At 45.9% G+C, this 12,146-nt stretch overlaps 1 protein-coding gene across 3 annotated transcripts in view; it reads left to right on the forward strand.

Moving 5' to 3' along the window:
* LOC117675850 (uncharacterized) overlaps nt 1-12,146 on the forward strand; it is a 133,545-nt gene that overhangs the window by 68,244 nt on the left and 53,155 nt on the right. The window contains exon 8 of one of the 3 annotated variants that reach the window (XR_015730069.1): nt 2,849-3,511. The exons of 1 other annotated variant lie outside the window; for it this stretch is intronic. The gene's annotated coding sequence lies outside the window, so the exon portion shown is untranslated. Of the gene's footprint in view, nt 1-2,848; nt 3,512-12,146 lie in introns of those variants that run through there. One more of the 3 variants, XR_015730068.1, reaches the window with a different exon arrangement.

The raw sequence follows: 12,146 nt of genomic DNA on the forward strand, positions 1-12,146 counted from the left end.
TTTTACAGAGAAGAAGAAAAAAAGCATCTGTTCTAGAGTTTATTTGGGTCATATTTTGGCCTTGAAAGGACCAGTTTACTGTCCGCCTCCGCCGGATGATGCAATTAGAGGAAGGGGGTGAGATGCTTTTTGATTAGAAAACAGCGCTTTCTCCTCTGCGGGATTCTATAAAAGGAACCTCTGTTTACTTCATCCGACAAACACGAAGCAGGATCCCGGATAAATGCACCCAGTTTGGCGAGGAAAGAGAATTTCACCTACTCATGGGCTGCGTGTTATTCTCTAAATATTTACTGAACCAAACATTTATCCCTCGTTGCCTGGAAACCTTTCCAAAAATGGGGGGGGGGAAGGGGAAAAGAAAATATGACATGATTTTGGGCGATGCGATGACAGTCATAACAGAATTACAGAGCTAGCAGGGACTTTGGGGGGACCAACCCCCTGCTCAGGCAGGAAGCCCTAGACCAGTGATGGCTAACGTTTTCTGGATTGAGTGGCCAAAGCGCACGTGCACGCCCGACCCCCACCCCCAAAATGCAATGCGCGCACGGCCCCCATGCATCTGCCCCGCCCCCATGCATGCACAGCAGAGACCCAGGAGGCACGTGCGCATGTGTGGCGGAGCTGAACTGGGGCGACGGCTGGCGTGTCCACAGAGAGGGCGCTGCGTGCCACTTGTGTCACGCGTGCCAACGGTTCGCCATCATGGCCCGATACCATTTCAGACAAATGGTTGTCCGATCTCTTCTTCAAAACTTCCAGTGTTGGAGCACCCACAATTTCTGGAGGCAAGTCGTTCCACTGATTAATTATTCTCCCTGTCAGGAAATTTCTCCTTAGTTCTAAGTTGCTTCTCTCCTTGATGAGTTTCCACCCGTTGCTTCTTGTCCTGCCCTCAGGTGCTTTGGAGAATAGGTTGACCCCCTCTTCTTTGTATAGGGCAGCCCCTCAAATATTGGAAGACTGCTATCGTGTCTCCCCTGGTCCTTTTCTTCACTAGATTTAGACATATCAGTTCCTGCAATGTTTTAGCCTCCAGTCCCCTGATCATCTTTCAGAAATGCTGGGCTCATTTGTGGTCTTAATATAGCAATAGCCCTTAGACTTATATACCGCTTCAAAGTGCTTCTCAGCCCTCTCTAAGCGGTTTACAGAGGACAGCTCCTTGCCCCCAACAATCTGGGTCTTCATCTATTCTATTCTATTCTATTCTATTCTATTCTATTCTATTCTATTCTATTCTATTCTTAATTTAATTTTTGTAAAAAAATTTGATTTATATGCCGCCCTTATCCGGAGATTCAGGGCGGCTTACAATGCGTTAAGCAATAGCCTTCCTACTTTTGTATATTTATATAAAGTCAATTTATTGCCCCCACAAACTGGGTCCTCATTTCACCCACCTTAGAAAGGATGGAAGGCTGAGTCGACCTTGAGCCTGGGGAGAATTGAACTCGCAGTAATTGCAGGCAGCTGGATGTTAAATGCTGCCTTAGTAGGAGGCATTAGCCTCCTACGCCACTCAGGCTCTTTAATATGCCACTCAGGTTAGTTTAATAAACTAACTATTCTGATCTGCTTAACGCTGGACGGAGGGGCCCCAGGAGACGTCCAACTAAAAGCAATGGGAAACCACTTCAAAAAAAGCCCTTTCCAGGAAGAAATTGACATGATAGGAACCGTTCCTCAATAATACAATGATCACAATCACATTAAAGCATGTGCGGCTGGTTGCCTGTGGGTTGAAGGAAGTTCAGGTTGTCTGGAAGACATCCACATGGTAAAGGTTACTTCTAAACATTTTGGAAAGATTCTGAGTCCAGAAGTCAAACTGATCTGAACATTGAAGTTTTGTCCTGGAACAGAAAGCAAGTAGATAGATAGATAGATAGATAGATAGATAGATAGATAGATAGATAGATAGATATAGATATATTAGATAGAGATAGATAGATAGATAGATAGATAGATAGATAGATAGATAGATATAGATATATTAGATAGAGATAGATAGATAGATAGATAGATAGATATAGATATATTAGATAGAGATAGATAGATAGATAGATATATTAGATAGAGATAGATAGATAGATATAGATAGATAGATAGATAGATAGATATAGATATATTAGAGATAGATAGATAGATAGATATAGATATATTAGATAGAGATAGATAGATAGATAGATGATAGATAGATAGATAGATAGATATAGATATATTAGATAGAGATAGATACATAGATAGGTAGATAGATAGATAGATAGATAGATAGATAGATAGATAGATGATAGATAGATAGATAGATAGATAGATAGATAGATAGATAGATAGGAAATCTAGTCAAGACTTTGGGGGGCATTTTATTTTTAAATTTCGAATTTGAAGACGACTCCAAGAAGGAACGACATAACCTCCTCTGTAATATTGGAGAAACTAATTGCAGGGAGTGAGAAAGAAAGAGAGAAAGGAGGGGGGTACCCAACATTGTCTGCTTAATTACATGGTTTCCATGTAATTGTTCTGTGTCAAGTGATGGGTCGTTTCTCGGGGAGAGAGAGAGAAAAAAAACAAGCATCGAAGTCTGTAGAACTTTAATTATTAAGGTGACTGGTTGTTTTTAAGGCTTCGTGAGATCTATTTTGGTCCTTCTGTTAACTCTTGAGGCGGTCTCGCTTCAGAACAAAACCCGCTAGGAAAAAAAACCTTAACATTTGTGAATTTATGCATTTGTTGTCCTGAGTTGAACTCCGGAGAGAAAGTATTTGGAACCCAGCAATCGTTTTGGGCATGGTGTTTTTGTTTTACAAACTTACCGCTGCTGTTTTTTTTTTTGACAAAGTACAGGACCAGATAACAAGGACGAACTCTCTTCCCCTCCCAACCAACTCTGGCGAAACTGATGATTCTGAAATATTATCGAAGGGTGGGGAAATCCTGAACTTATTTTGTGAAGTTATGCACAAAATGCCAAGTCAGAGAGACTTCTTGGATCCCGACGCAGGAAATCAAGATGTTTCCCCAAATCTGGTGTCCTCCAGATGTGCTGGGATTATAACTTGCCAGATGCTCCTCAGCCAGCAGGCCAGCAAAAGGCTCGTCTCAAAAACAAAGAAGGAATCCAGACGGATGTAGAAAACGCGTTCGCGAGAACCGACAGCCAAGGTTTTCTTTGCCGTTCTCCATTTTGGCCGCAAGCCCCAGAATCTCAAGAGCTCAGCTTTTCACGGACGGAATTGGAGAAGAGGCTTTGCTTTGTCCATAATTTTATGAGGGAAGAGGGGCGGATCAGAAGTGACAAGGAAGAAAAGTTGGAAACAGTCGCCTCTGGGATTAATGATGCCATTTAAATGCTAAGTAAAGGCCGGCTCGGCTGAGCCAGAATATAAACTGTTGAGAGAAAGCACTAAAAACAATGGAATAACATCCAGGCTATTCATAACACTTAAAAAAAAAAATGCACCTGTCTTGGGAAGATTAGAGACATCATAAAATCTGGAGTTTTTAGTTTGCATTTTTCCTTGGGCCTCAGTCTTTCTCTTTTCAGAGAAAGAAATTCTGATTTCCTTGCCTTTCCTTCTAAGTTATGGGATAACCTCAATAATTTTGAAAAGGGACGCGGTGGCTCAGGGGCTAAGACACTGACCTTGTCGATCGAAAGGTTGGCAGTTCAACGGTTCGAATCCCTAGCACCACCGCGTAGCGGGGTGAGCTCCCGTTCCTTGTCCCAGCTTCTGCCAACCTAGCAGTTCGAAAGCGCGTAAAAAATGCAAGTAGAAAAATAGGGACCACCTTTGGTGGGAAGGTAACGGCGTTCCGTGCGCCTTTGGCGTTGAGTCATGCCGGCCACATGACCACGGAGACGTCTTCGGACAGTGCTGGCTCTTCGGCTTTGAAACGGAGATGAGCACCGCCCCCTAGAGTCAGGAACGACTAGCACGTATGTGCGAGGGGAACCTTTACCTTTACAATAATTTTGAGAAGAAATAATTTTGAGAAGAAATAAAAAGGGATAGTGGAATCTCTCTCTCTCTCTCTCTCTCTCTCTCCCTCCCTCCCTCCCTCCCTCCCTCCCTCTCCCCCCCTCTCAAACACACACATACAGAGATAAGGATTACCAAGAAGGGCTGTGAATTTTTGAAAAAAAAGAAGCAGACACATTCCAGGAAGAGATGTGAGTAGCCGTGTCTTAGGCAGCTAATGGTTAATTTAGGGCATTCCAATTTAAGACTCTAGATGCATAAGCCGGCATCTTTAACTGGATCTGTCAGCCTTATAAGGTAGACCAGACAAACAGCCGCCGTGCGGGACCTAAAAGCTACTTTTATTAGAACAGCTGTAATAACTGAATCTTGCAAAATATGCAGGCTTCTTCTCCTTCTCCTTTCATCTTCATGAAAGAAGATGGGGGGGAAGGGAGGGATGTCTGTGACGATCCCGTAAATCTCTTTCCTGGTATGGGCTCAACCCACGTTTATCTAATCGTTGCCATAGTGAAGGATCTTCCTTCTGTCCATCAAGGCTATATACATCCATGATGGCGAACCTATGGCACGCATGCCCGAGGTGGCCATCCTTCCGGGCACACGAGCTGTCGCCCAACTCTCCTGCAGCTGTGCATGCACACGTGCCCCAGCTGGTGTTCGGGCCTCCAGTGCGCATGCGTGCAATTCAGGGGACCCAGCTGGTCCTCAGAGCTCTCCTGCGCAGCCGTGCGCATTTGCCCAGGCACACGAGAGTACTTGCTTGCAGCGAACGCTTGCGCAGTCGGCGTTCGCATGGGTGCATTGCGCGTGCGAAAACCACGCACATTTGCAGATGGTGCAATTGCGTGCGCAGCGCACAGGGGGAGCCGTGCACAAGGGAGGAGCTACATGTTAGCGCGGATGGCATGCACGCATGCAAAGTGCGTGCCCGTTTGGCACTTTTTGCGTAAAAGGTTCGCAACCACTGCTATACCCCAATCTCCTTCAGATGTTTGTCTTCTCCCAACTCTGCTCCAAACTCTGACCATTGGTGTCCCTCGGTCCTCATTAAATAAATTGGTTTGCCGCTTCCAATGTTTTTTTTTGAGGGGCGACGGTGGATCGTCTGAGCTGATGGATTTGAAAACGGGATTCTGCCTCCCTTAGCGCCCAATCAGTGGAGGAAAGTTTCATGTCGCTGTCATCTCTAGCAAGGCTAATTTATTTATGATATTCCTTTTCTTTTTTTTTTCCCCAGCCAGGTGCTTACAAGAGATTAAGAGTAGGTAATGATAGAGGATTTTAAGAGCTAAGCATCTTTAGATAAAGTCTGCCCTGGGTTACATTTGCATCTTCTTAACGCTTTCTCGACTTGCGAACGAAGGGGGAAAAATAATCTTTGGGGATCTTGCACATATCCTCGCAAATGTGACAGTCACAAGTACATAAGGGCCCTTGGCAAAGCTTCATCTCCCCCTTGCCTTGAATTCACCAGACAAGAGAATAGATGAAGAGGGATAAAGCAGGAATATGTTGTTCCTATTCAATCTGAACCACCGGGAGAGGATTGAAGGACTCGGAAAACAAAGCTATACAGGCCTACAAGAGCAAAAAAAAAAAACCCCCAAAAAAACAGATTTTCAAGCTTAACTCAGCTGTGAAATTGGAACATGGCTTGCAAAGATGACTTTAGAAATGTTTTTCTTATTTTAGAAGGAGTTTTATATTTAGAAGGTGGCTGGTTTTTTTATTTTTCAAAAGGAGACGATTTTGCAGAATCCGGATTTGAATTGATGAACAAACTCTTCCCCCAAGGTTTTGATGCATGATATGAATCCCCGTGGCATATCAAACTTCAATGTCGGTTGTCTGGCAAAACTCGGAGAAAATAAAAATCCGAATCTGCCACCATACATTTTGAATTTCTGATCATGATTTTGAAAATGGTAACGGTGAAGCATGTTTCTTTTAAAAAAGGCTTCCGTGATCCAGGATCCTGTTCCTCTGAACAGCAGAGAGTGGCTTTTGGGTAGTTCAAAAACAACCATGAAATGTTGGCTAGATGAGAACCATTCTCAAAGTATGAAACTTAATTTCTAGAAAATCATGGCCTTACTAGCACTGATGATGTTCCCTAGTTTGGTCATGGAATCTCTGCACGAAAACAACCAAGCTCGGAGAGCCCCAAGCACCCCTTGTTTCAAACCTGTGCTACAAATATTTTCCTTTACTGAATAATTAAAGGTAAAGGTTCCCGTTGCACAAAGGTGCTAGTCGTTCCCGACTCTAGGGGGCAGTGCTCATCTCCGTTTCAAAGCCGAAGAGCCAGCGCTGTCCGAAGACGTCTCCGTGGTCATGTGGCCGGCATGACTCAACGCCAAAGGCGCACGAACACTGTTCCCTTCCCACCAAAGGTGATCCCTATTTTTCTACTCGCATTTTTTTTTAACGTGCTTTTGAACTGCTAGGTTGGCAGAAGCTGGGACAAGTCACGGGAGCTCACCCCATTATGCAGCACTCGGGATTCGAACCACCGAACTGCCAACCTTCAATCGACAAGATTAGCATCTTAGTCACTGAGCCATTGTGTCCTTAGATATGAATAATTACAGAATAACAAAGTTGGAAAGGACCTTGGAGGTCTTCTAGTCCAATCCAAGTTTAAATAATAAATAAAATCCCCTGCCCAAGCGGGAGACCTTATACCATCCTGGAGAAATGTTTGTCCAATCTCTTCTTAAAAACCTCCAGCGATGGAGCACCCATAACTTCTGGAGGCAGGCTGTTCCACTGATTAATTGTTCTCATTGTCAGGATATTGTCAGCCTTCCATCCTTCCGAGGTTGGTAAAATGAGGACCCAGATTGTTGGGGGGCAACATGCTGACTCTATAAACTGCTTAGAGAGGGCTGTAAAGGCACTGTGAAGCGGTATATAAGTCTAAGTGCTATTGCTATTTTCCCTTAATTCTAGGAAATTTCTCCTTAATTCTCTCTCTGATAAGGTTCCATCCATTCTAAAAGTTCTAAAAGTAAGTTCTCCCCCAGCCACACAAGCCCTTCCCCCTCCCCAATTCACGGAGAGCTGTGGGACACGATGAAGCATTCAAGTTGAAATCTGAACCCGTCAATCAACGAGGAAGCTTATCAACCAATTTGCACTGCAATTGTAGGAGGAAACGGTGCAAGACGTCACCCGTGTGGGAGCTGGGAAGGAAAAAAATCAAAACACTGAGAGCTCTGGAATGTCAGAATCCATCCTGTTATTTCCAGCCTGGTCCAGCTTTATTTCTCTGTCCTTGACTTTCCAAGATAGCAATAATAGCCACAACAACATTAGCAATAAATCTTAATACATGGAGGAAATTGGGAGAAAAGTAAGGTAAAGGTTCCCCTCGCACATATGTGCTAGTCGTTCCTGACTCGAGGGGGCGGTGCTCATCTCCGTTTCAAAGCCGAAGAGCCAGTGCTGTCCGAAGACGTCTCCATGGCCATGTGGCTGGCATGACTCAACGCCAAAGGCGCATGGAACGCTGTACCCTTCCCACCAAAGATGGTCCCTGTTTTTCTACTTGCATTTTTTACGCGCTTTCGAACTGCTAGGTTCGCAGGAGCTGAGACAAGTAATGGGAGCTCACCCCGTTATGTGGCACTAGGGATTCGAACCGCTGAACTGCCGACCTTTCGATCGACAAGCCCAGCATCTTAGCTACTGAGCCACCGCTCAGTGGCTCAGAAAAGTAGACATCTGTTTTTCTGGGATGGAGAGGCCATGAAAAAGTTTAGCGTCTCGGAGAGAGCTCCCCCCCAAAATCTCTTGAGAAACCCCAACTCCTGACCCGTAGATTCAGCTTGAAGCCGAGGGCTGAAATTCAACCCTGATTTATCCCTCTCCTTGGGTTATCTTCCATTGGCGTTACAGCTTCTATCATGCTGTTATTTCCCCCAAGCTAATGAGCTAATTTGGAGGCATTTGAAGCTGGTTTTATTTATTCAGCCCCGGCTGATCCGTTTGTTTATTTTGTAGGAGATAATAGCCGGTTATCCCAAGATAAAGTTATCTGCAAACCGTTCAGCAAAGCGCAGGAACAAAAACGAAAAAAATAAATGCAAACAGCCTTGGATGTCACCAGATTACAAACACTTCCCAAACATGGCCATGTAAATCTACAGAGGGGGACACCCGCGCCCCTCATATCCACGTCTGCCTAGATAATGTCTTTTCTTAAGACACTAACTAAAATGATACCATTTTTTAAATTCGTTGGACTTTTTAAATTGCACTAAGAATAACAGAATGAGAGTTGAAAGGGACGAATGGCTGTCCAGTCTCTTCTTAGAAACCTCCAGTGATGGGGCACCCACAATTTCTGGTGTCAAGGAGTTCCACTGGTTAATTGTTCTCACTGTCAGGAAATTTCTCCTTAGTTTTTAAGTCGCTTCTCTCCTTGGTTAGTTTCCACCCATTGCTTCTTGTCTGCCTTCAGGGGCTTTTTTGACTACACGAGACAAGCAGTGCAATTTGGAGTGAGCACCTAAAAGAAACACCGTGTTTCCCCGAAAATAAGGCCCTGTCATATTTTTTTTGAACCTTGAAATAAGTGCTTGGCCTTATTTTCGGGGAGGTCTTATTATTTTGGGGCGCATGGAGCTCTGCATTTAAATATTTTCAGGGGGGGAGGCTTATTTTAACGCATGCGCTCAAAAGCCCGATTGGGTTTATTATCAGGGGATGTCTTATTTTCGGGGAAACAGGGTAGAAAGAACCCCCAATTCCAGGCAAGAGAAGAACGACTGAATAGGACATCCTGAAGATGCCCAGGCCAGCAAATGAATAAAAAGTCTCAACTTTGGAACAAGCGCCGACGAGATGTTGACGAGATATCCTGTCTCCATGGATGAATGTCCCATCCACACCCAGGTTTCTCCCTAATGTTTCCTTTTGGGCTGAAACTCAAGTTCTGAGCAAAATAGCTCTTTTACAGTTTATTTTTAACTTTCCTCTTCCTGGACCAGTTGGAGAGCTCTGCCTCAGAGGATGCTTTGCTCAATACATCTGCTGGTGAACTTCCCTTCCACGACTGGGCAATCACAGTGGGAACAGCCTGTTGGGCTAGCCCAGGGGTTGGCAACCTGTGTGGCTCTGGAGCCGCATGTGGCTCTTTTATCCCTCTGCTGCGGCTCCCTGTCACTGGTCGGCTCCACAATTGATAAGGCTTTCGGTTAGGACAGGTAGAGGAAAAAAGATCCCCCGCGCTAGGAGGAGACTCTATGGTGGGGGAATCGGACTTCCGGTCGACTCCATAATTGAATGGAGGCTTCCGGTTAGGACCTTTGGGGCTCTTTGAGTGTTTAAGGTTGCCGATCCCTGCTCTAGGGAGAGAGACCAACCCAACAAACCAGACTTAATTCTAGTTGTACAATAAATTGATCTTCTAGCTAGAACAGGGGACTTCAACCTTGGCAACTTTAAGCCTGGCGGATTTCAACAGATGGCAGTCCGGTCTCGTCTTGAAAGCTTCCAGTGATGAAGCTCCCACAACTTCTGAAAGCAACTCCTGTTCCATCGGTTGATTGTTCTCACTGTCAGACAATTTCTCCTTATTCCCAGGTTGAATCTCTCCTTGATCAGTTTCCATCCGTTGTTCCTTGTCTGGCCTTCGGGTGCTTTGGAAAATAGGTTGACCCCCTTCCTCCTCTCTGGGGCAGCCCCTCAAATATTGGAAGACTGCTATCATGTCTCCCCTGGTCCTTCTCTTCACTAGACTAGCCAGGCCCAGTTCCTGCAATGGTTCATTGTATCTTTGAGCCTCCAGACCCCTCATCATCCTGGTTGCTCTTCTCTGCACTCTTTCTAGAGTCTCAACATCTTTTTTTTATAGTGTGGGGACCAAAACTGGATGCAGGATTCTAGGTGTGGTCTTACTTGATTATGGATCCATTCGAGGGGTGAAGTCCAGCAGGTTCTGACAGGTTCTGGAGAACCGGTAGCGGAAATTTTGAGCGGTTCGGAGAACCGGCAAATACCACCTCTGGCTGGCCCCAGAATGGGTTGGGAATGGAGATTTTGCAATATCCTTCCCCCAGGAGTGGGGAGGGAATGGGCATTTTGCAGTATCCTTCCCCTGGAGTGGGGTGGGAATGGAGATTTTGCAGTATACTTCTCCTTCCACACCTACCAAGCCACACCACGCCCACCAAGCCACGGACACAGAACCGGTAGTAAAAAAATGTGGATTTCACCACTGATCCATTCCTTTGGAACAGGGTCCCGGATAGCTTTGGCTTATTCGTGCATTCCTCCTTTGTCGAACCCAGCAGATGCTTCCATTTTTTGCAAGATTATTCTCCTCCTCCTCCTCCAGAGAGGTCAAAGAAAGATACTTGTGAGCCTTTCCCCTTTTGGAACATCGATGGGACAGGAGAGGGATGCATTGGAGATGCTGGCACGGCTGCATCCTCCCAACCTCTCCAATTCTTTTGCATGGCAATGCTGAGACTGTCGAGCCAGCTGTCCCGGGGAAATATTTGCTTTGAAGGGCATAAAGTTGCAAAATTAATCAGCTAGCTCATTCCAAGTTCCCTGTCTCTGGCCAGTAATGAGAGCAGTGGGAGAAGAGGTTTCGAAAGAGAGAAAGAAACGAGAAAAGGAAAAACAAGACTGTGAAGCGAGCACGCTCAGCTGGTGGGAAGGAAAGAGTTGATTTCTGCACGCAGCGCCGGCAATGCAGCCTCTCCTCCCTCCTGGGCTGAACATCTTCTGCAGATGATAACAACCGCTCTTCTGCCTTCGCCAGGGGCGGTTGGTCCATGAGCAAAGAGATTTGTTCCTTACCGTCTTTGCATAATGTTTCCAATCTTCCAAGGGAAAAAAAAGGGTAGGGGAAAGTGTGGGGAGAGAAAGAGAGGGTGGGAGAGAGAGAGAGAAGAGAGAGAGAGAGGGAGGGAGGGTGAGAGAGAAGAGAGAGAAAGAAAGGGAGAGAGAAAAGAGAGAAAGAGGTGAGAGAAGAGAGAAAGGGGAGAGAGGAGGAGGGAGGGAGGGATAGAACAGAGAGAAAGGGAGGAGAGAGAACAGAAAGGGAGGGGGAGAGAGAGAGAGGAGAGGGAGGGTGGGAGAGAGAGAAGAGAGAAAGAGAAAGAGGAGAGGTGAGAGAGAAGAGAGAAAGGGGAGAGAGAAGGAGGAGGGAGGGAGGGAGAGAACAGAGAAAGGGAGGAGAGAGAACAGAAAGAGGGAGGAAGAGAGAGAGAGAGAGAGAGAGAAGAGGGAGGAGAGAAAAGAGATAGCCTTCAGTACTCTAGTCTCCCTGAACATGGAAAGTTAAGCTTGGCTCTCTGGAATACTGATGGAGGCTCAGGACCAGCGTGTGAAAGGATGAATCCAAGAGATTTCCCAGGCAGTAATTTAGGGCAGGGGTCCCCAACCCCCAGTCCAGCAACCGAGCCATGCAACCAGGCTGTGCCCAAAAGATTGGGGGGAGCGCTGATTTAGGGCATCTTCTGCTATCATTCAACATTGTTGTGCCAACTAACCATCCGGGGATCAGGACTTTATCAAAGTGATAGTCACTGAGTGGTTACTGGGGACGTAGCTATGGATGAGCGTAATCCAACGCCTACTTAATTCCACTTCTTCTCCAGGATCTGGAGCAGCCTTTTGCCCACTAATACCTCTATTCCGACACGGGTCAGCATGTTCTCCAGATGTCATTGCTTGCGTCATGGCCTAAACATCTGAAGCCTCCTTTTGAGCTGGCCTGACAGCCGTTAACACGACGTCCTTCCAACTCTTGCCATGAAAGAGGTTTCGAAGGAAGCCTCCTTCGCTACGGTCCAGACCTTGAGAGCAGCTGCTCAAAGAACGGATGCATCCTTACGCCATGAGTGGGACTTCCAATTCCTCCAGAGACCTCTTAATATTTCCTCTCTCGTACACGGACAATACCACGCTTCCCATAAACCTGTCTAACTCATGAGGTCATTCCTGGAAATTGGTCCTCTAGCCGCCATCAGGCATGGTCCCTCTGGGGGCAGGAGGATGAAAACAAAATTCTTGTCGGCCCACGCTTCTTTCTCAGACTGGAGGAGGCACCTGGTTTAATTCTAGTTAGGCGTAAAGCCAGTTTCAGCACATAATGTGCTGGAGGCCACTTCGCTGACTGAATTAATTTCTCTGTTG

Source organism: Pantherophis guttatus, chromosome 15 (genome assembly GCF_059756535.1).
Source record: "Pantherophis guttatus breed Tessera chromosome 15, ASM5975653v1, whole genome shotgun sequence".
Taxonomy (NCBI): domain Eukaryota; kingdom Metazoa; phylum Chordata; class Lepidosauria; order Squamata; family Colubridae; genus Pantherophis; species Pantherophis guttatus.